General features: G+C 50.9%; 1 protein-coding gene across 2 annotated transcripts in view; it reads right to left on the reverse strand.

The window, feature by feature from the left end:
• The window catches only part of SNX29 (sorting nexin 29), a 505,967-nt gene that overhangs the window by 182,984 nt on the left and 297,861 nt on the right, over positions 1-25,122 (reverse strand). The window lies entirely within an intron of this gene.

Raw genomic sequence — 25,122 nt, forward strand, 5'->3', positions numbered from 1 at the left:
TTGACTACAATTTATTTGAACATTTTAGAGAAACTTGCAATGTCATCTTGCCATGCTTTTCAGGAACCTTGAAAGAAGAATGCTGCAACCATCTTAAAGAGAACCCCTCGAGAATTGAGACGTCAAGAGACCTTCCCCCAGCCCTGTCCTCACGCTTTTCCCAAGAGATCGCCCCTCCCTTATACTCTAAGACAAAATTAATATCAGACCACTTGTAATAAGTAGTACATATTAAAAATAAAACATACTCAGAATCAAGAAGGGATATAGGGAGACATTCTATAGGAAAAGAAAGGATCATTAACCTAAGTCTTGGGGCCTCAGGAGTAAGGCGGGCCCTCCTTTTTTTTAATATGTTGTTATATAAAAGGTAAAAGGCATAAAAGGAAATACACAAGATATTAACATTAGTCAAGGGACAGATTTTCTTCCCATCATTTCTATTTTTCCTTACTTTTTAGTTTGCTAACAATGAACACTCTTCCATTTATCGGTGGGTAGAACCACTTGGGCTCTTTAAAAGAATTAAAACTATTCACCTGAAAACTAAAGGCAGCCATGGTACAAGCAACACAAAATGCACCGGGCCCCCAATCACATCCTGATTCTTTCAACTTGCTCTGTCCGTGGCAGCCCCCTGTGCCCCAGGTGCTCACCTCTTTCAAACCAGAGTGAAATGCAAAGTGAGAACAGCACAGAAGACATTCCAAGGACTATGCAATTAACAACGGGAGAATAAGTCACTGAGCCTTTAACCAGCTTCTTTTTGTACAGACCTAAAATTAATATTTCCCACTTGCGTTATTCCTTTTGTATAGTAAAAGCTTAGGACGATCTTCTTTTGGCCCTTCACAAACAAATACAATACCGCTAATACCGCTTCTGCAGATCCTCCACACAGCAATCACCCAAATCCTCCATGAGCTTCCCCGGGGCGGAGAATCCGTTTACCACACAGTAAGCAGGAAACACACAACGGCCAATATTACTGCTAAATACCTGCTACTGTACCCCCACAAGACAGACCTTTAAATAAATGCCACCGGCATTTCCAAAGCAAAGCAAGGTTTTGCTTTGTTTTTGTTTTGCTTTGCTTTGCAGTGGGAGCCAGAGTGTTAAAACGATTTTCCATAAATGCATAAAACAGCAGAACATCCCAGCTTGCAATGGTATTTATCAGGAGCTGTCAAAACCCTGGTTCTCTTTTGCAGCCAGAAGAGTGACGTGACCAAGTCCGACAAAGCTTTAATTTCCCTAGGGAATTGGGGGGGGGCTGGAATCGGGGGAACTGAGGAGATAAACTGATGAAATAATTTTGAGTAACCATTAGAACTGCATTATTCATTGTTACTAAGCTAAGCTCTGAAACTCTGAGTTTCTAGATTAGATATCCCTACATACAGCCATTGAGACCAACAGCTTTGATCTTACATAAACCATGCTGAGCTTACTGTTCCTTGAATAACTCTTTCCAAGTCTAGTGTAACTAGAAATGGATTCAAGACTCCGAGAGCCTCAGAACAGGAAGTGGAGATTATAGAAACAAAAGCAGGCAGCAGAACCACTGGCTGGAGCTTCTTATTAGGCTCTGAGGGCACTCAACAGGTCTTGCCTGACCAGTCCCTGTTTTCAGCAGCCACAGAGAGTCGCAGGGAATGGGACAGACAGACAGGCAGACAGACACTGGCTACCCTTCAGTCCATTCTCAGCCAAGCAAGACCGAGTGATCCTCCCAAAGCAACATCCGATATCACCTGCTGTTTAAGACCTTCATTGCTTCCCACTGCTCTTAAGGATAAATAAAACCCAAACACACTCGTGATCAGCCTCTCTAACGCCATCACCTGCCCCCCTCCCCAGCATCTCAAGTCACTCAGACCCACAGGTCTTCTATGTCCCATAAACAGGCTGAGCTCTAGAAGGTCACCCTGAGATAGGAAGAAGAAAGGCATATCCAGCAGGAGAAACCGCAGGCGCACAGGCCCAGAGGTTGCTGGGGCTGGGGCGGCGGGGAGGAGTAGCTGAGACAGGCAGTTAAGGGCTCAGATTCTGGGGCAAAACAGGCCTGCACTTGATCCCTTACAGTGTGCTCTGGTGCCAGGCTCTTAATCTTGAGGATCCTAAAGCCATTCGCCTACAAAACAGCGATTCAAAACCCTACCTACTGCATGGGGCCACTGTGCGGCCAGAATGAGCTGCCGCACTTAACCAGCTCTGCACTGTGTCTGTGCGTGTGGCAAGTGCTCAGTGGAGGAGAGCTGGTTGTGCAGGGTGGGTGATCACATCAAAGGGAAACGGAGGATAGGGCTATCTGCAGAAGCCAGATGGAAAGGGGCCACATGTGCTATACCAAGGAACTCAGCTGTGGAGAGAGACTCATTGTTCCCCAGTAAGGAAATGTCACCAACAGAATTGCTAACCATGTGCCAGGCCTGGTTCTGGGGGGGCGGGGGAGCCCAGGAAGGTCATGGGGTTCACACCCTAGAGATCAGACAAACTTGGAGCTCACCGAGAGAGGAGGACTGGGAAAGAGGATGGGGCATAAGGGAAGGCCTCCCCCAGAGAGAACATTCAGGAGTCCCTCACTTCTCCCCTCAGCCTTGGCACAAGCTGGGCAGCCTCCCCCTCACCCCCACGCACAATGCCCAGGGCCATTTGGAGAGGCAGCCTCTCAAAGTGCACAACTCATGAATTAATAAAGTGCAGGCACTTCTCAGTCACGTTTTGGGTTTTGCCCTTTACAGTGGAGAGAAGACAGTAGACTTCTTGACTCTTTCTAAGTCAGAGGCTGTTTGGCAACATCTATCAAACTTTTAAAATCACTCACCTGTGACTTGGCAAATCTCTGTTGGGGAGTTACCCAGCCCCTCTACTTGCACCTGTGCCCCAAACACCAGTTTAGCTCCAAATGGCTGGAACCTACCTAAATGCTCAGCCACACGGGATCAGTAAAATTTATCGGCTCTCCCACCTCTGGCCCCCCGGCAGACACGACTAGTCGCTGGCTGCACTCCTTCCTGAAGGAAACACTCAGGCAGCCACACCCAACTGATCAGAGACTTGGCCTATGGATGACACCGACTTGGCATCCCTGGCATAAGGGATGGGGGAAAGCGTCATCAGGAAGGTGACATTTGAGTTGGGCTTTGGAAGACGAAAGCTTTGGAAGTTCAGGAGACTGAGCAATCCATTCCAGCTGGAGCATCAGAGAAGACGATTTCCAAAAATAATGTGGCTGTGAAAAAGCTTTTAAGTCTGTGAAAATCCCAGGAATTATCATAATTACCTGCCAAATCACGAAAGAATTATAAATTAAAAAAAAAAAAGCCTCTGGCATTTCCTTTGATATCAGAATGTTCTATCTAATCACATTCAAGCAAACCATGCTTCTCCCTCCCTCATCTACCTAATTAGACACTTCCCTGATTAACTAAACCAAGACAACCCCCAAATTTCAACGGCAACTGAGGCTCTTCTGGTCACATACCCCAAACTATCTGAGAACATTCACTCTGAAGTCTCAGCATCGTAAGTTTTATAAAATGCACAAGCTGTTCTTTGGTCCCACATACACAAGCTGCAGGGAGGGATCTAGACCCTCTTTCCGTGATGAGGACATTGCACCCAGGTAAAGACAAAGACCCTGCCAATGCCCATCTGTCTTAATCCACTTTTGAGCACCAACTATGCTCCAGGCCTTTTCCAGGTATTACATGTATCTGCTCACATGACCCTCGCTTGCATCCCTCCTGCAGGCTGGGCATGCCTCCCTTAGGATGAGCCTCAAGGCTCCGAGAGGCCAGGCTGTGAGACTAAGCTGTGGGGGTCAGGAAGTGGCAGGGCGGGATGGCCACGGTCTCTGCTCTCTGCACGCCATCTTGTGCTAGAGGAGACAAGCTGAGCCCTTCAGGGGTTAAGGAGAGGAGTGTCCCCACAGAGTGAAGGGAAGTAGCGCAGTGTGGACCAGTGGCTCCCAAAACAAGCTGGTCATTAGCCACTTGGAGGCCTTTTGAAAAATACAGATTTCTGGCCCTCACTCTCAGGAACTGACTCAGCGAGGGGCAGGCAGTCCGAAAAAGTACTTTTTAAAAGATCCCACTGGCCATGATGATCCCTCAGATTTGGGAGTCACCAGCAAAGACCAAGGGGAAGCATTTCACAGGTTGAGGTATGAATTGCAGGTGGGCTAGTCCCTAGTTGCAGAAAACCTAGTGTTTCAGCCCAAATTTGCACAACAGCGATGTCCCAGAAGTTTCTCCACTTGTCAGCCGTCTACTTCCACCTTCTCACTGAGGTGAACAAAGCCACAAGCCAGAGAAAAACTACCTCAAGCCGCCAGCTGACAACAGACAGCAGACATCGCCTCACATGGCGGGGTGCTGGTTAATGGTGCGGTTAGTCTGCAGCCGGGCTGCCCGGAGGGGCCCGGGCACAGGGGCCGAGAGGCAGAAGGGGGGCTCCGAGCTACCCGTCTGGGACAAAGGAAGAACAGGACTTGACAGTAAAGGTCTACAAATATTTAACACAATTTCATATTGCTATGAAATCAGGAATTCCATGGTTTTTCTAGACTTTTTTTTTTTTGTACACATGTCAGTCTGCAATGAAATGGAAATGGTGCTCTTCACCGCAGGTAGTCTGAAAGGCACCTATCTACAACACATAGGCTGTATTTGAAACAATGTCTTACGCTAATTATCAGAAACAATGATGAATGATGACGAAAAGAGAAAGCCAAAATAGGATCGTTTTTAGATAAGACTTTTTTTTTAAAAACAAGATAGAACCGATGCCATCAATACCTGTCCTTCTTTCAGACTGTGTTCTTGCACAGTGTCAATCTGGGCTTGAAAACTAAGACAATCAGGAACAGTAACTAAAATACTGAGTATCCACACCCAGGCCAGGACACACAGGTCTCAGAAGTCCTGGAAAAGTTATAGCTGCCACCACCCTCTTTGACCCAGTATGTTGAGTCTCTCCTACAGTTGCCTGAACGTGCCCATTTCCCAGGGGAGGAAGGTGAGGCTCGGGGGCTGAGGAAGTCTCAGGTCCCAAAGCTCACAAGTGACAGCTGAGATCTGAACCCAGTCATCAGGGCTCCAAAGCCGGTATTCTTTCCACCACGCAAGCCCTCAGGTGATGGATCAATCACGAAGCAAGGGAAATCCTGGGACCGTTTGGGGTGAGAGGAAGCCTGGGCTCAGAGAGGCTGAGAGCCCTGTGCAAGGTGTCCTGCTGCTAAAGCCAGCCTGTTCCTCCAGTGGGGGCAGGAGACTCGCAAGGATGAGCAGTGCTCGTGGGGAGGGCGAGTCAGGAGCACTTACTCTGCTCTACCACTGCTCCCCCCCTCCCTCCAGGAAGCACTTCATCGGATGCTGTGCCTCCCTAGGACATGAACACTCTTACCTTTCCTCATCTCAGAGCTGAGGGGATGGAGTCCCAGAAAGGGTAAGCACCTTGCCCATGGCCACACAGGAAGCCAGCAGCACCGGAAGCAAGAGTCAAAGTTCCGAGTCCATGTTTTGGACTCTTGTGCCTGGCCTCTCCACCCAGCATCACCAGGATGCTGAGCCACTGTCTCAACAGCACAGCACAGGGCCTGCCAGGGCTGATGAACCTGGGCTCAAGGACTCAGAGCACTGCCCCAGGCAAGGAACACCGGCACACTCACACCTCCCCCCCGGACGACGCACTGTCACCCATACACAGGTGCACACGTTAACATACACGCACTCCAGGAAAGGAACGGTCACACACACGGGTGCACACAGCCCCTAGGAAAGGGCATGGTTGCACATGCACGCGCCCACACACACATACACACCAGGGAAAAGGCACCATCAACCCTTCAGGGCATGGCTGCCATCAGCAGGCAGAGAAAGACCGCCATCTGGGCTCTGGCTGATCCCACTGCCCTCTGAGCCCCCAGAGGCCCAGCCTCAGACCGTTTTACAGACACCCACCCTGAGGAGACCCTGGTGGCACAGGAAAGAGCACCCAGAGTAAGTAAGAACCTCTGCTAAGGCAGGCCCTACCCTGGAATTCAGGGTCCAAAGGAGAGCCCCAGAGAACGTTCTAGGAGTGCACAGGCACCAGGAAGAGCCTTCCGCAAAGTGGTTTTTGCTTCATGTGAAGACATTTTGGAAACCAGTTTCTAAGTGACAATTTCAACATGAAGACATCCCAAGGGACTCTCAGGTATTACTTCAGGATGGTTCAAATCAGGATGGGATATAGAAAAACAAGGGATGTGGAGGCCCAATCCAAGCTCTGTCTACTCCCCGCTCTGTGACCATGAGTATGTAATTTCATATCTCTGATTCACACTATCTTCTTTGTCAAATGAGGACACTGTCCCTTATTGTCCAGGTGTGTCATGAGGAGCAAAGAGAAAGAGTTTAGTAGTTCCCAGCCCACCCCAGTGAACGATCCTTCAGTAACCATGACGAGCACTTTCTAGAGTCCGGCAGCGTTCCAAGGGCTCTCCACGCTTGCACAAAGTACAAGCCTGGGAAGTACAGCTCTATGCCCATTTTACAGAAGGCGAAACCAAGTTTCAAAAAGGGCAAGTGATTGTCCAAAGTTACAGTCTATTGGGGAGGGTCAGTAACCCCAAAGCTCACAACCCTGCGTCACCTGTCTTCTGAGTCTCCCCAGTTTCCTCCTTCTTTCCAGGCCACCTTTTGCTGTGATCCTGCTGGGCGGAGGACAGAGCTGGGAGGGGGGTATTGCTGAGCCCAGGAGCTTCTCAGGTTTCCCCCCACTTCCCCCCACCCCACCCCCCGATGAGGCAGCAGCTCTGCGATCTCGGGACTGGTCCTCCTCGACATCACATTATAAAGCTGTCAAGTGACACGCTCAGCCAAAGCCTGAGACAGACCCATCCTCAAGTGCCACCGAGATAGACTGTGTGGGCTCTGTCTGAGATAAGTAGAGGCTTGTTAGGAAACCCTGCTGATAAGTTCAATTTGAAAGAGCCTCCCTTAATCTCCTCCGTAGCTAGCCCCTGTGTGTTCAGAACCGCCGAGCTTGAGCGAAGTCATACTTGAAAACATTCGGCTGGGATTACGATTTAATGGGGGGAAAGAAACACCCAAAAAGAACAACAGCTCAATTAATAACGGGATGCCTCTGAGAGACAGATGTTTTGGTAACTGTGCCAGCCCCGACACGGAGCTGCTGGGTTCCAGTCCCCAGTGCTGGTCCTCATTTCTCCTGACGCGTGACCTTTCGGAGAATACACAGGGCGAGTCGTGGAGAAAGGTTACACGGAGCAGCTGTGAACAGCCCAGATAACACCTTTTCTTTCCTGCCTCAGCTAATGGCCCTTGAAGAGCAAAGGCAGAATATACAGAAAGCATGATAATCAAGCAGCAGCCAACACCTTCCCAGCGGCTGAGACAAATGAGCAATGACGGGAGAGGAAAAAAAAGAAAACACAAAACAGAACCATGAGTTCCAGCCCTCTGCTGAATGATGCGCTCACACAAGAGCAACACACAGGCAAGAGGCAGCTGTGAAGCTCCCCAACAGGTCCCGTCACCTGCTACCCTCCTGCTGGAGCCCCAGCAGAGAGGCCGCCTGGCGCTATGTCCAAGGTGCGTGCCTGGGCTCAGCAGACGATGCCCCGTTCCTAGCAGAGCCTTTGGCCAAATCGCTTTTACCTCTCCGGGCCTCAGTTTCTCCTCCATAATGTGAGGGCTGCTAACAGTGTAAATCTCACAGGGCTTCTGTGAGATTAAATGAGTTAAGAGGTAAGAAGTGCTTAGCTTAGAGCGTGGCATGCACCAAGCACTCCGTACTGTTACAGCCATTATTTATTAACCAGGCGCCCACAAAACATCCGGTGCCACAGGCCTGTACCATCTACAGCGTTAACCTCTCTCAGATACGCTCCCTCTCCTCCAACGGGTCACCCAAGACTTGGGTCAGAAGGGCCCCCATCTCCCACCTGAACAAACATGACAGCCCCTGTTGTCCATCTTGTTCTCCACCCCACTCCCAAGCTGATGCTCAAACAGCCCCCCTGAAACCCAAACCAGATCACACCCAGTTCTGCCTAACACCTGTCAATGATGTTGACAAATACGGTGACATGCCATCTGCAACTGACCTCAAGATAATATGGAGGAGGGGGCAGAGGAGGGTTAGCACGCAGTGGGACTGGTCTTGGAGAAGGAGCTGGGTGGGGCCTGTAACGGGCACAGAGACATAACGTGACACTGTTTTTGTCTACACTGAAATTTCTCCAGAACCCCCAATTTAAAAACAGCTTTCAGTGGCATCCCGTTCATTTCCTTGACACAGGATTCAAGCAATGGAAAGAGAGGTGAGGTAGAAGGAGGGGCGGGGTGGGAAGAGGAGGGGAGGCAACATTTCAAGGGAAAGACTGACACTGACCAGACTATGAGCTCCTCCTGCAACTCCTTCCCTCGCACACCTCCTAAAACCCCCATCTGCCCTTCAAAGCTTAACTCAAATCTCAGTTTACCTCCCTCCCCAACTTCTTTGAGCCATTCACGCATCGTCTCCATAAAGGATGCATCAGCAGTAGTTGGAACAGCTGCTGTTTTCTGAACACCTAATACAGATCAAGCATCTGGAGGGCCACAGATAAAGGATCTTTTGCACAAATAACAAAAAGGTGTGCATTCTGGGTAGCTACAGCCTCGTGGGGCCTAGGCTCAGTGGGTGGGGCAGGGGCTGGATAAAGCTCCTGTTGGACTCCGAGTACATGCCTTTGTGCAGTGAACAACCTGCACAACTGTACACAGTGGCCTTAGACATCCTTCTAGGTGCTACTGTTGCTCCCATTTCACAGGGGAGGAAAATGAGATCCAAAGAGTCTAGAACCCTTGCCCATGATCACAGAGAGGTTATTGAGATAGCTAACACCCAGACCCACATTCTTTTTGTTACACAAAGCTCCTACAGGAGGTGGCACGGCAATGCCACGGCCAGCCTTCGTGCACCCAGCAGACAATGCTGTCTCCCACACAGTTCACAGTCCTGGACTGGAGCACAGGATCTCGCCCATCTCCACACATCTTACTTGGAATCACTGCCAATGCTGGCAACAAAACCAGACACTTCTGGGCTTTTCTTTGCTGGATCGATTATGGGAGGGTCAATGGTGGAAGAGGACCAAGTCTCCTTTCTGTTAACACCAGAGATAATGCAGTTTACCTGGCATCATACAATGGTTGTAATTATAAGCCATCACAAGTACAAAATACGGTGTTCAGCTGAGCTTGTGAAAAGGGGTCAAGAATTACTTTAGAAAGCTTTGCTGGCCTCTCCTTTCAAAAGCATTGCTGTTTCAGGCTGGCTCATGGGGGACGACTACTGATTCCTGAGGATCCGAGTTGGAAGGCAGCTGCACCTCAACCACCTCCCAGCAGAGAAAGGCTTCTCCAGCCTGCAGGGCCAGCACTGAAGGAGGAGGAAGAAGAGGGGAGCCCTCATCACCAGGAACCAACCCTGAGCACGCACTCTGTGTCAGACCTAGTTCTCAGCATTACCCACACATCAGCTCACTCGCAGGCAACCTGTTGAGGCCCGGCCACAGCAGATTCCCTTCTTTGAAAACTCCTCTGCAAGAGCTAAAAATGCTCACACTCATCCATTCGACAAGTTTCGATGGAGCATCTACCACCCACCAAGCCCTGTAATTCAGCACTGCGGATACAGCGGCCCACAAAAGGGATAAAACCCTGGCCCTGGCGGTTTCTGCATTCTAGCTACCATCCCCAGGGAACAGGGGAGGACACGGAGGCTTACAGAGGGGAAGTCCTAGTCAGGATTTACCAACAGAGAACTTGGGATCCGAACCCAGAGCCCATGCTCCTAACTACCACGGGGTATATACGATCTCTTGCAGCTCTGGAGTCATTATTTTATAAAGCTCCTCCTGAGGCCAAATGTGCCTCCCTGCACACTTCCGGAACGACTACTTCATCTGCCTCTTTGGCCCTTCGCTGGTATGCCAGGCACTGTCCTGGGGCTGGGCATCAGCGGTGACCCTCAGGGAACTCCCTGTCTCCACGGGATTCAGACTCTGACGGTCCCCACACAGTGTGGCCACTGGCGCTGCAGGAACATGGAGGGGAGACCCCGACTCAGCCTGGGCCCAGGGGAGAGGTCCAGAAGTTCTACCAAGTTGAAGCTTGCAGGGCAGGAGGAGGCTAGGCAGCCGAAGGCAGGAGAACAAGTTAACACCCAGGCCCCACCTCCAAGCCCCTGCACTCTGTCTCCTCAGCTACTGAGTGGGGATCTGTCACAGAGAAGGCAGGGCTGCAGGGAGAACCAAACGGGACAGGAAGAGACCTCAGAGCACCCAGGGTGGCACACGGGAGGTGCTCACCATGGGACAGCTGCTTCTCGTTCCGCAGAACTGGTTGCCAGACCCAGGAAGTTATATAATATCACGTATCCAACACCCACTCCCCATTCCAGAGGTTTCTTCAAAAATTATTTCACCCTGGAGTGTTCCTTTTACATTTATTGTGCAGAATGCTGGAAAGCACAGAATTTCATATCAAGATGTAAATTCTGAAATTATATGGCTCTCTGTCATATTCCAATGTCTTCTAGAAATGAGGGGAGGCCAGCATGCATTCTTAATCATGTTCCATCAGAAGGAATACAGAGACCCCCTGAATATTTCAAACACGGCTCACTATATTATGCCCAAGTTTCAAAAGAAAGACAGCAAATGAAAACATTAAATCTTATGATCAAAAAAATGTTTTTCTCCTTGGAGAGTCCCCTTCTCGTATCACACAGCACTTGCCTCAAGCTGAGAGGGGGTCCCCTTGGGGTAACGATCATGTGGCTTCTCCCTGGGGGGGGAGCCAAGCGGTGAGCAGGGGACACAGACACCCATACAGAAGGAAGGTCATGCTCAAGTTTAAGCAGGCACTGTAGGGTAGTGGTCTGGAGGATGAACTTAGAACTGGACGGCCAGGATGGGGAACCCCATCAGCCAGTCACTTGCTAGGTGACCTTGGACAAGTCATTCAGCCTCTCTGGGCCCAGCTTCTGCATCAATAAAATGGCAACCACAGAAGCACTTACATCACAGGGTCGCTAGTAACGGAGTCCATACACAACTAGGGCTCAACGGACAGTGCCCCAACTATGACGATGATTCTTGTAGCTCCTGGTAACACACGAAAAAGTGTACACCTGTAATGTTTCTTGAAGCCCCAGGGTCATTAGGATACAAAGACAGGATAAAATGGGTTAGAAAACAAACCAACAAAAAGCATGCAATTTAGAAGCAGACAGACTGGGTCTGATCCTGGGGTCACCCTTGGCCGGTTGCGTCCCATGAAGAGGAGTGGCTACCATTTCTCCCCAGTTCTGAACATTTCCAAGTCCCACTGTTGAGACAGTACCCTCCTCCCTGCAAGGGGCACTGTGCCATGTAACTAAGATGCAACGGATGCGTCAGTACCGAGAATACGGCCCGGCCCTCAGCAGGCATTCCACAAACATCACTCACCTCTCTTCCTTCCACAGAGGGCCATGGAAACAACTTTTTCTCTGGGTCACTGAAGCCCCATGACGTATTAGTGAGGATAAATGCAACAGTATCACAGTGGTTCCCCACGATCGACCCCTATAGAGGGGCTCATCAAATGTGACTTTCCTCTGTCTTCTAGGACTCGAGCAGCTCATGCTGGACACATAGCATGGGAAATCAACTTTTATTGTGTTACATCACTGGGATTGGGGAGTGCTTGTTACTGCAGCAGAACCAAGCCTATCCTGACAAACACAATCCTTCAGTGCAACCACCTTGTATCTCCCGGACTCTCACAATGGGCCTGGAAGTCTGCAGAATGGCACAGAGCCCAAAGAAGTTTGGGAGAGGCCGTCTTACAACACCCATGGGAAGGTGGGATCCCGTTCTCCATTCATCAAAGTGGAAACTAGACTTGGACAAGTTAAATCATGTGTTCAAGGCCACACAAATACCAAGGGGTGAAGCCACAATGTGAAAGTAGATCTACCAGCCCCAAGGTCTGTGTTGTGTCTGCTACACGGGCCCACCAGCAAGTGTTTTCCATCTATTTCTCGCATGCGGTGAGGGCCCTGAATGCAATGCAGGTCCTCCCTGGGCTCCGGTGAGAACTGTAACCGCAGGCTGCACACATTCTGTGTTCCACTGTCCAAGGCCCTTCACCAACATTCCTTCACTGCAATACTCACCTCTCTTCGAGACATATTCCCATTTTACAGGTAAGGAAACAGAGGCTTCCAGAGACTACAGGAGAGCTCTCACAAAGAGATGCTGCTATAAATAAAGGAAAGATGCAGACAGAGATGGGCAAAGGATACAGGTTCCTTTAATGGAGGGCAAGAAAGATATTCCACACCAACAGCTACAGAATGAGAGATTCAGGAACACTCTTTATTGGAGGAGGATCCTTGGCCCTCATGGGCCCACATGGTCAGACTCTGAGACACGTTCCTTCCTAGAGGAGGGAGAGAGGCTGCGGAGAGATAACCCCTTCTGGGCCCTCCCAACTGTGCGGGAGCTTTGGGCCTCTCGTCTCTTGGCCACCTGTGATGATAGCAGCTGCCAGGTCCCCGAGTCATCATGTCCCCGAGTCATCCCTGGGCACCAGGTGGATAAAAGATCACTCCCTCCAGAACTTCAAATTCAAACCCAGATCTGTCCAGTTTCAAATGATGCTCTTCCCACTGCCTCCCAAACCCACCCACCGACCCACCCAGTATTTACTGAGCACCTACTATGTGCCAAGCACCATGTAGACACTGGGGACACAGCAGTGAACAGACCGCCCAAAATCTCTGCCTCCCGTGAGCTTGCCTCCTAGTGCCCAAGGTTACAAGTGCTTACTGACCACGGGACGGTGTGTTTGTGCCCTGTCACAGGGAATGGGACTACAAACAAGAGGCCTGGCTTCCAGTGAGATCCTGCAGGGTCCTGACTGCGCATCGGAGGCAGTGAGCAGGTCTCGCTGCAGCCGGACTCCGTTCTTGTTAGTGATCCCAGGAAAGGAGGAGGAGATGGACGTGACAAAGACAAAAGCAAAGACAGAAAAGGGGCAGCAGCAGTGAATGCTTTCTGGCTAAGAAATCAAGCTGATCATTACGTCTTAGATTAAAAATAGTTTTTTCAAAAGCGATCATCTGCAATATTCCCCGTTTGATGCTCAAAGACCTCTTGCCAGAGGCCCTCATGTTGAACAGTCCCCGGTTTTCTCTGCCCACAATCCACTCCCCTCTTCTTCAGCTAATGGAACCCTGCGTTTTCTTGGGAAACGACCCCTCTTCCGCTCTGAGGTCAAGCAGCTTTGGGGGGCTGACCATACACCCCTGGTCCCAGTCAGCATGTGCCCTGACCTCACCCATCGGTACCTACCACCCCGTTGGCCACAGTGACTGGTTCAGGGATGGCGGGAGGCTCGATTCCAAGACTCTTGGTGGAGTTAATGAAAAAAAAAAAAAAAAAACCCTCTCATCACCAGAATTGCTAAGCTCATAGGATGTAAGATGAACCTGCTAGAAACCATCAGACAGACAGACAGACAGAGAGCGTGCACCTGCCTGAGAACAAAGACCATAAAGAAGAAAACAAAGATAAGCAAGAGAAGAGGAGCACACCCACATTTGATCATTTGACCCCTGGAAGTTGTCTGGCCCAAGTCAGATGAACCCCTGGGTGGGCACCCGATGTTTCCATGAACCACAAGACTTCATTTTTTGTTAAAACCCAGTTTGCACTGGGTCTTCTGTCTTTTAGCTTAATGTCCTGACTACCAGAGCCACCAAGTCATGTCTAGTCTCTGCTTGAACACCCCCAATCGCAAGCAATTCGCTACCATTCATCTTCACACAGTGATGATGGCATGTTTCTCCTTTCTGCCTAGAGTCCTAGGACTGGCCCATGAGGATCAGGTTGGAAACAAGCGCCATCCCTCCATCCACAACATCCTTTTATTTAAGGGGACTCGCTAAGCTGCGGGACAGCATCACGAATTCTCTCCTGGGAAATGCTGTATGATCTTGGGCCACACATGTGGGCCTCCCATGTGTAAGGTGAAGGGTCTGGGGTACAAAGAATTAGATACACTCCCATCTCCCAGGCCCTTGCCACTGGGTAAATCAAGAGGTTTTGGATGATGTCCCCTTATCCAGGTACAATGTGGGCTGGGGGTTCAAGCAGACCTCATACTGTGAGACCCCACACAAATTACATGGCTTCATCTGAGACTTGGTTTTTCCACCTGTCCAATGGGATGTCAATGATACTGATTTTCCAGAGCCGTTAAGAGAACGTGGGGCCCAGTGAACAGCACATGATACCTAACGACAAAAACAGAGAGTGAGTGTCGTTATTAGGAACATGTCACAGCGGGAAGGCAGCCAAGGCAGGATGGCTCCTTTGCTGGCCTGTTCTAGAAATGACGAAACAGCCTGAGGATTTATGAGCAAGCTGCTGAAGAGGGCACACCTCCTTCCCTGTTACCCCAGGCCTCACGCGCACCTCCACCCTGGTTAAGGACACGGGCGGCACACCAACACTCTCCCTTGCAAAGGAAACTGAGGCCTCGTGAGCACGTGAAAAAAGGCAATGTCTGGCCCGAACAGCTGGTCAGCCTCCGACCCTTACCATGACTCAGCCCCTGCAAACACCTCTGAGACATGTGGGTGGAGCTCTGCCTAGGCCAAGAAGACAAATCCATCACGGGACAGACTGGAGGCTCTCCAGGGGCAAGTGCCTTCTGGTGAAGCGCTGCGGAGAGAACAGGACTTTGGCTCCAGGATGCTGCACGTCCCAGTTGACGCGGCTGCAGCTGAGGGTGGGCGTGGAAGCATGAATCAGCAGTTACTCAGCCCCCAAAACTTCCACTCTGTATGGGCTCCGGGGCAAACCCTGCATGCTCATGGTGCTTTCATTCCTAGGACCGGAGAGGGATCAGGCCAGCCCCGGGATGGCAAGGGAAGGCGCTGAACTCGGTAGCTGACGGCTAGGGAAGGCCAGGTCCCAGGGGTCCTCCGGGAGCCAGGCCGTCCCTCACTGCCACACTGAGACGGGCTATCAACCCCTCCACTCAACATCTGGCGAATGGGCGGGGAGATGCTTGCAAGCTTTCTTCTCAGACATGGATCATTAAAACCTCTTTACGTGCCCTCAGCCAGTCCTGTGGTTTTAAACACCATGTGTACACGGAGGACCAATAAATTTCTATCTACTTCTGGGAACCCCAGATGTGCATATTCCACTGCTCACTCATTTACTTCAAAGTAAATGGCCTGAAAACCAAACTTGATTTTCCTCCCCTTGCAGCTGCCCCTGTCATACCAGATGACAATTCAATGCCTTCCATTTGCACGGGCCAGAAACTCTGGAATCCTCCCAGACTCTTCCTTCTCTCATAGCCTGCATGCAACCCATAGCAAAATCTGATGGCCCTCCTTCCCTGGCAAATCTAGATGCCGGCCACCCTCTCACAGCTTCCCACCAGCGTGCTGGTCCAAGACACCATGCTATCTCACCCGGACTCCTGCAAGAGTCCCAGGAGGTGCCCACCACGCGCCTGCTTTCAACAGAATGGCCAGCGCACCGGCCCTGCCTGTCCCTGCTCAAAATCCACCAGCGGCTCCCATGTCACTCAGAGTCAAAGCCATGTCCCTACAAAGGCCTAGGAGGCCCAACCTGACCAGGCCCTTACGTCTCTGCCCTTAACACCATCACCAGCCTTTCACCGGCCTCATTTTTGTTCTTTAAACATACAGGCCTTTGCACTTGCTGTGCCCTTTGCATAGGACTTTTCTCCCCCAGATAACTAACCACACCTGGCTCATTCTCTCTCCCACCTGTGGGTCTTCATTCCTGGCTTGTGTCACTGTGAACTTGCACGTTCACACTGTACAAACTATTTCTCCCTACCCCAATGCTCCCCCACCTTGTTCTGATTTCAGTATCATCTTTCCTATCAGCTGACTACTTTTCTTCATACTCACTCAAACCCCACAAGAAGTAAGCAAGAGGAGGGCAGCGATTTTGGTCTTGTGTCCACTGCCATACCCCCAGTGATCCTAACAGTGGCTCTAGCACACAGTAAGTGCTCAATAAATGTATGGAGCATGTGGGGAGAGAGGAATATAAATCACCTCTAAGCACTTTTTAGATGTTATGTTCAATGCTTACATGTTAGAAAAGCAAACATTAGAACCCCAGGACTTATTTCCACAGTGAATGATCTGCACCTGCGACCTCTGGCCGAGATGTAAGTTGGCGCATGGCGTGAATGTGTCCCCTGGCCCAGATTCACATGTTCAAGTCTACCCATAATGTGACGGGATTAGGAGACTGGGCCTTAGGGAGGTGATCAGGTCACCAGGGTGGAGCCCCCATGAACGCAATTCGTGCCTTTGTCTCTTCAGGCTGCTATAACAAAATGTGGGTCAATCATAAAAAATAAATGTACTTCTCAACTGTTCTGGAGGCCGGAAATCCCAGATCAGGGTGACAGCATGGCTGGGCTCTGGTGACGGCCCTACTCCAGGTGGCAGTTGTGTGTGCACACGGGGAAGGGGGCTGGGGCTTCCCACTCCTGAGGACTCTGTCCTTGTGACCCCACTTCCTAACACCATCACCTTGGGCACGAGGTTTCCAACATACGGGTTTGGTGGGGACACAAACATTCAGACCACAGTAGTGCCCTTCTAAGAGGAGACCAGAACGCTTACTCTCTCTCCACCATGTGAGGATACAGGAAGACGGCCGTCTGCTAAGCAGGAGGTGGGCCCTCACCGAGGCATGGATCTGCTGGCCCTCAGATCTGGGACTTTCCAGCTCCCAGTGTCCACTGCCCACATGGTGCCACCGTTTCAGCCACCTGAACAGACCCAGACAGACCCCTCACTCAGGGGCAGAGGAGAGTCTTATGGGTGATGGGAACCATGAGCCTCAGGCCATGGCCATGCTTCTCCTCTCTGGCTGACCTGGCTCACACTGGCCCCGCTGATGGTGCTGGGACTCCTGGGTCCTGTCCTGCTCACCAAATGTCAGCTCAGCTCACTGAATCACCAGCAGGAATGCAGAGGGGGGCCCTATTCTACCGTCCAGATGCCTTCAGGGCACTTTCCTCCAGAAGCCTCTACACACCCATCCACTGGCCATCATCAGTCTGCCTTTAACCCTTAGTGGGCCCCGCGCCTCCAACAAAACGCTCCTACCACCTCTGCTTGAGCCTGGGCCCTTCTCTCCAGCCCCGAAGGCTCCCCGAGCTCCGGAACACTGTGACGTGACGTCAGTAGAAATGTTGTGATGCCCAGTCCACTGCACCCCACACGGGGGCCCCCGCTGTGTCCAGGAAGTTTCATGGCTCAAGTACAGAGAACCGGGACCAAGGACCTGTGGCCAGTGCAAGACGACCGGTCCCAGCAGAAGTCCTGGGGTTGACATTTAACCTTCAATAGGACAGGCTGCTCTGTACGGTGGTGAGCTCCCCAGAAGCACAAGATCTCAACAAGCAAAGACCGGTCCCTGCCAACCCTTCCAGCCTCATTTCACACTTTTGTTTTGACCCTCACTCCGCCCTGATACAATGCTCTCCTAGTTCCTCCCGATGAGCCCTGCCCCATTTCAGAGTCTCCACTGACCTTCCTTGCTCTTCCTTCTCATCACTCAGAACTCAGCTCCAATGTTACCTTCTCAGGGTGGTGTTCCTGGACCGCCCTGTCCACACAGGCTCTGCCCAGCCCCCGCTTTTGCTCACCTCATGCCTGCGTGTAATCCCTTCCCCTCATGGGTGGGCTCGACCCCGCAACTACATGTGAACCAAGTGGCAAAAGCACTGAGACACCATGGTTAAGATGAGTCACAAGAGACCGACGCGCCTCAGAGGGGGTCCGCTGCCATGTGACAGGGAACCGGGGGCTGCCCACAGCCCCAGCCGGCGGGGACCTGAGGCCCGGGGGGAACCGGCCTGTGATGTGGCAGCGACAGACTGACACATCCACACGTGGGATTTCAACTTTTACCACAAATCCACACAATGTTGTTTTCAACCACTACATTTAGGAGTCTTTTTTTTTTTTTTTTTCTAAAACACAGAAACCACAACTAATGTGCCTAGACTAACTTCTTCAGCTTATTTTTAGTCTGTTCCCTTTGCTAGAACATAAGCTCCATAAAGGCAGGGCCAGTCCGTCTTGCGTGCTCGTGGGCACACGGGTGCACACACCAGTGCCCGGCAGGAGCTCGGTGCTCGTGAAATGAAAAACACAGCATCAGCAGAACTTCCATGTGAGTTAGGTCAGAGCAGGGGGGCTCCAGATCCTACTCCCTCCAGTTTTAGCGTTCCGTGACATCAGCCACACTGGGAAACTGTCCCCTGGGAGGCTCCTCAGGGGGGCTCCACACTGAAGAGGACACTCGTACGTTATGAGCCAATGGGACCAGCTGATGCTGGTGGAAACGTGCCAGTCTTGCACGAGCCGTCTCACCTAAACCTGTCACCATCGGGTAGGCATTACTCCCCCTCATTTTACGGATGAGAAAACGGAGACCCCTACATTGCTGAAGGAAGTGGCCAAAGCCACCAGGCTGCTCAGATTCAAAGCCGTCTGATTCCCAAAGTGGGGCGCTGCCCTCCACACTACTCTGAACGTCGAACTACTGCTTTGGCCAAATGAGTCTGAAGAGCTGGGACAACTCAGCAGATGTCCCCTGTCTCTGAGCAGTTTATTCCGGAGAAGGAACTGGCGTGTGATTTCAGTACTGACAGACTAGTACTATGCATATGTTGCTTTGTAAATTTAGGCAGAAATTAACAATAAAACAGATCTTTAAAAACAACTTGCTGCTCTGCCAGGAGCATTAACACATAAACTCACTGTCTTCAGTATAGGAAAAGGAAGTCATCACAAGGAGAGACGGGGGATGGGCTGGGGTGGGGATGTGGCTGGAGATGCCCGCACCTGGATGCTGGGGCAGGCCGAGCAGGAGAGGGAGGGGGCATGGGACACACTGTTCTTCACTTTCCATCGGGGCCCCTGCCTGAAGGGAAGGTGTTATAGGAGCCCAGGAATGTGCTGGGCCGGGCTAGCTGTCTACTTTCTCAGTTGCAAAGGGAGGTGGGAGCTTCTCTCCACTGAAAGGATGGAGAGTCTCAAGTAAAAAGAACAGGCTGTAGTCAAAGAAAATACTCACTGTGCCAAGGACCAAGCCTTCGGGGGGACGGTGTTCAACTGAAATAGGCACGTCTGAGCTAGTGTGGTGGCAAGAGCCAACAACCCCATGTCTCACCCATTCCTTGACGACACCACACACACACACACACACACACACACACTCTCTCTCTCTCTCTCTCTCTCTCTCTCTCTCTCTCTCTCTCTCTCTCTCTAACCTTCCAAAGCAATCTCCTTGCAGTGGACTCTGCTACTTACTGCCCGGCACAGACTCCTCCTTCCAATAGAACCTTGAGCTGCCTTTGCAAAATCCAGCAACTAAAATGAAAGGTGACTGTGTTTAACTTTACATGGAAATGACCATACCCAAAGTCAACAGTCTAGGGCCAGCTTCATGGGTTTGTGATTGGTGTGGTCACACAGACCTGTGCTCAAAGAGGTGGCCCTGCCACTGGGGCTGAATGCTCCGTGCTCACCGTCTTGAAACCCTTCATAATTTTACCTTGGAATCAGTGCTTTCTAAGCGAGGTGTGATGGGCAATGGGGTGTGTGCATGAGCAGAGGACACACAGGTTCTCTGCTGCCCGCTTTCCTGCCCCTACCTAGGAAGTGCTGCCGCACTCCACTCCGGACCAGGGCCTGGTGTGCACATGCCCGCACAGGTCACGTCGTGGCAAAGGCTCCTGGTGCCTGTGAGGGTGTGCACTTGCCCGGCAACTATCCCCATGCCCAAGGAAACATGACATTAAAGAGCAAGTAAAAAATTTTAAAAACACCCTGACAGGACAAGAAAGAGACTGGAAGGGAGGAAGACGCTTTAATCCTATTTTTTCAACAAAGAGCAGCATTTTCATTCTGCACTGGGCCCTGCAAATGATGCAGCCAGCCATGTGACAGGCAAATGACAGATCTAAGGGAAATATTTCTATAACACAGATGACAACGAGCTCTTACAAATTATCAAATGAAAGGGTCCCTCTCCCATTTCTCACCACAGGCATTTGGCATGACTGATGCCACTCCCATCCCAAGTGACTGGTTCGGGGACAGCCACATCAGAGTGTACAAGAAGGGAGGAGATGCCTGTAGAGGCTTCTGGAAAGAGAGGTTGGTTCTGCCTCGTCGTGGGTGGTACGACCAGAGCTGCTGAGGGGGAGCCTAACAGAGACGGAGATGCACACTGTGGGAGCTCAATGGACAGGAGGGAGGATATGGTCCTCCGGGACCACTTCTGAGCTGCTGGGCTGTGCCTCATCTGCAGCTGCCTTTTCCAGGACAGTGATGAAAGCCAAGAGTCAAACTAGTGCCTAGGAAAGGAGGACCCTCAGTGGGTACCTTAAAAGATCTCCATTTAATAGCTTTGGGGACAATGTGGCACTGTGCCACGAACAGGACTCCTACAGAGAAGACAAATCTAGATCTGCATCCCAGCTCCATCACCTACAAGCTGACCCTGAACAGGTAACATAACTTATGTTCAGTGTCACGTACTCTGTGTTCCTATCTGTAAAACAGTCTACTTCTCCCTGCTGCCTAGGGTGGTTAAAAAGGCAACATGGCGGGGAGGGGCCTGGGAGGCTCAAGTCAGTTAAGCGTCCGACTACTGATTTCGGCTCAGGTCATGATCTCAGGGTCGAGAGATGCTCCAAAGGGGTGGGCTTTGCTTAGGATGCTCTCCCCACCCTGCCCCTCCCCCAATGCTTGCATGGTCTCTCTAAAAAAAATAAAAGAAAAAGAAGAAGAAGGTAAAACTGAGAAAAAATTCTCAAGAGCCTAGCCAATGCTGGTATTCAATTAATGTTCAGCCCCTTTGCCTCCCGTGGCTTCCTCCAGCGCCAGCCTCAGGGGATGGCTGCAGGACACAGGGCTTCCTTGTACCTTGGTCTTCCATCTCTAAAATGGGAGAAGCAACGGTTTGTCACTCACCACCCCTTCAGAAGACCCATAGTACAAAGGTCACCGGTTTTAGTGCAAGCCCTAGACAGACGGAAATCACAGTATCCCTATCATTTTCCACTTAGAGAACAGAACTTGAAGGTGACAGCATCACCACAAGCAGCAACCAGTGGGGCATGCCAACGTGCCCAGGCCCGTCTAAACAGCGTCACGACAGATACAGGGCAGTGCGAACAGAGCTTGATGTCACCCACTACAAGTTGTGTTTTTTGGTTTTTTGTGTGTGTGTGTGGTTTTTTTTTTTTAAGTCCTGCCAAGAACAGCTCTGCAGTCAAATTTATTTATGGTTCCCATGCCACCGTGGCATGCTGAGCAGAGACTCTGCTTTGAATATCTCAGCCCTACCTGTGTTATAGTGAGTTCCAAACCAAAACTTTCTCCCTAAAAGCTGCAAGATGGCAACATTAAGTAATCTCAACCTTCTGCTACCTACGCTAGGAACAATCAGTGCCTCTGGGTCTCTGGTGATGGTCTCACTGAGCTTGATTGGAAATGTGAATATTATGTTTTCCTACCTTCCTGAATGCCAACTGGTTCTTCTTTGAATATAATGGTTCAACCAAGACAAAGTGTCCTGACCTGACCACTGTTAATGCATACAGACCCAGAACTACGGTGTGTGTTCTCGGATATTCCCTGATCCTTGGGAGGCAGGAGAGGGCGGAGGCGGCAGGTCCCACTGTGGGGTTAAAACCTTGATCCTGCCAGCTCCAAGCTGTATGAGCTTGAGCACGACTGATCCGTGCTGGGCCCTGACATCCTCCCTTGTAAAACCTCTGTAAAAAGAAATGGACACAACCTGGATACGGAGTCTAGCATGCTGCCCGGCACACAGGACAAATGCAGGGAGCATTAGCCTTCTTTGATTGATGAAGTGAATTCATTTACTCCACACAATGACAGTTTCAAGTAAAATTGCAGATTCTTCTCCACGTCTGGAAGCAGCTTCCCCTGTGCCCCAGCCCTGCCTGGAGTCCAAGGCTCTCAGAGATCTATGACCTATGACCCAGCCCACGTAAGACAACAGCCAAACAGAAATGGGTACAGAGACGCCCACAGAAACCACGCTTTCACGGGACATCACTGTGGGAAGTGCTGCTGTGGGTCCCGCTGGCCTCTCCCCATTGCAATTTAAGTCACTCCCGACAGGAAAAATCAGGAAGCAATAGTCCATCTCCCCTTATGTGCATCTTGGCAGATTCCATTTTCTGGCACATAATTGCTGAATGAAAGCTGAATGAATGACACACCTCGAAGTCTGTATATGAAATCAAATCTGAGAAACTATTGCTTTACAGTGAATAGTTGATCATTTAAAGCAGAGGGGCCAACACAAATGCCTGTAGGGCCCGGGCAGGTAAACCGTGAGAGAGACAGGCTAGGCAGGGACACATCTAGAAAAGGGGCGACCGCTACCCAGGCCCGGGTAAGCACAGACCCAGTGCTGATGGATCTTTTTTTTTTTTTTCCCCCAAGACAAACTGGAAATAAAAGATTTTATTATGGGAAATGTCTTGGTTGTTTAACACTGTCCATAAAATCAATTAAAAAAATTTGTCAAATGAAACAGATCTGGGGGCCAGATGCAGACAACTTTCCCAGATTTGAATCTCTGATTGAAGGGAGTCCCACAAATGAGTTCATCTTGAAGGGGAAGAACCCTATGTCACCAGAGTAACAGCTTCTTTAGCCATCTGTTTCGGAACGGACACTGCCTTTGAAGTGTGATTTTGTCCTTATTTCCTTTTCCCTGAAAGGGAAGATCCTTTGTTTTTATCTTTCCTAAAAGGCAGTCCAAAAAATGAATGTCCCAAATGTTGAACAAATGGACCCACCAGCTCCAGAAGGAAACCAGCATTCCCAGGAAGCTGCATCAAGTGCAGTGAAGTGACAAAGAAAAGCATGGGACACAGAAAGGCTGGACACATGCAGGTCAGCAGCTGCTGTCCCGACGCTCAGGCGGGTCTCTGGGGACAACCAGACTGGATTTGGCTAACCATGCTCTTTCCTCAATCAGTCATGCAACCTTATGGGGGCTCCCCACTCCTCTGCAGTCCCCGAAATGCAGGCTCTGTGCGGGATGCAGATAGTGGTCCAAGTAGGACCTTATTACCTGCTTGGGAAGAAATCCTCCCGAGATGATATGGTGACAAAAACATACAGACACGGAGTCAGACAGAACTGGGTTTGGATCTGGACTGTGAGCCCCCCAGAGCACAGAAGCTCTTGTTTACAGCCACAAGCCCAGCACCTGGAACAAGACCAGACCCACCACAGGCGCTTGACGAAAAGCTGGGAATGAACGAATGAATGAACAAAGCCTGAATTCAACGCTTCATCATCTCACGTCACTGGCCAAATAACATCCTCTCTCTGAGCTTCAGGTTTCTTCTCTCTCCAACAGGAAAAACGCTGCCACCGCACTCCGAGTTGTGGTAACCTTAGGTGACTATACAGCACGGCGCCCAGTCCTTCACGGGTGTCACAGACTCACGTCCCTCCTTCCTGCCTCCTTCCTTCCGTTCCCTCCCGTGTGAACATCAGCTGCACACGTGCGTAAGCACACACCAACAACAGGAGAGGAGCTGCCGGGAGGGTCTCCGGAGTTGGCCCGGGACAGGAGCTCTGCTGGGTAGAACTGAAGCTTGAAGGACCAGAGCAGATATGGTGAGGAGGAAGGAGGACGACGGAAGCCAATGGAAAAATCCCAGGAAAGCAGACAGGACTGTGAGGGCTGAGCAAGAGTCTGCAGGAAAAAGCTCGACAACGGGGAAGTGACACTGGTCAGGCTGGGCGAGTAATGCAGAGGCAGGGTGTCCATCCAGGGGCTGCCGATGCAGATGAACCTGGAAAGCAGGCCTCAAGATGGGGTCTTCGTGAACCAGAAGCATCTGCTGAAGGATCCTGGGGGAACCCACAGCCACCCCACCAAGCGCCAGGTCTTTCTCAAGCTTTTAGACCATGGCCTTAAACATGATCGGGACAGGAGACGATCTGAGGGCATCACTCCAACAGGCATAAGAGATACACGGAGAGTAACACACATTTTTTAAAGTATCGCCAATACAGCTGCTTTAACCAGACATTCCTAACAGGCGTGACTACTAACGAGCTACCTTGGCTACAATCAAAAGGTAAATGTCGCTCAGAATCCAAGGAAAGTGATGGTGCTTCATCAAGGAAAAACCAGATGCAACCGTTTGGCATGAGGTCGGGACGCACACGTGCGCACACGCACCTGTACACAAGCATGCACGCGCGCGCACACTCATCCCTCGTTCTCAGCCAGACTAAAAGTTCATCTTCCTTCACCATCATGTTTTTTCCTGAGGTGAACAGTAATAATGTTGACAGCAGCAGTAACAGCAAAAATAACTAATGTTGATGCTATAAATTATTTACATCCTGCAACAGGTCTTCTGTTGTTCCCATTTCAAAGATGGGGAAACCGAGGCTGGAGGAAGCTAAGGAACATGCCCACAAGGACACAGCACATCTGATGTGACAGTCCAGGCTTCCGGCACCTGTATGTACGAGATGCTGCTTCAAATGCTTTTCAGGATAAGACAGAGGATGAACGGATGAATCAAGTTTCAGGCAGCCTCCAGTCCAGTTTTGGCACCGCAAGGCCATGGCAATTTGTGCCCAAGGAGACCGACCTGGAGCACGGAGAGAAGGTGCTAGTCTTTCTTCGGTCCTGTTACCTCCATCTCCATGTAGGAGGTCCTGAGAATCAAGCACAGCCAAGTCCAGCCGCCTGGGAAGCTGGCCCCGAGCAGCTGAGGCCAAGATGCTCTCTCTTTCTGGAGAAGGGCCGGGCAGGCCTGGGCATGTGAGCCCTACCCCTACCCAGCTCGCATGAGCCCAGGATCCGTGCTGGGAGCCTGTGGGGTGATGCCACAGCCCTCTGCCAAGTACAGATGCAGCTGTGGACCAAGGAGGAGCTGTAGTTGGCTCCACAGGGCTAAAAAAGGTAAGAAACGGACT

Source organism: Halichoerus grypus, chromosome 6, assembly GCF_964656455.1.
Source record: "Halichoerus grypus chromosome 6, mHalGry1.hap1.1, whole genome shotgun sequence".
NCBI lineage: Eukaryota > Metazoa > Chordata > Mammalia > Carnivora > Phocidae > Halichoerus > Halichoerus grypus.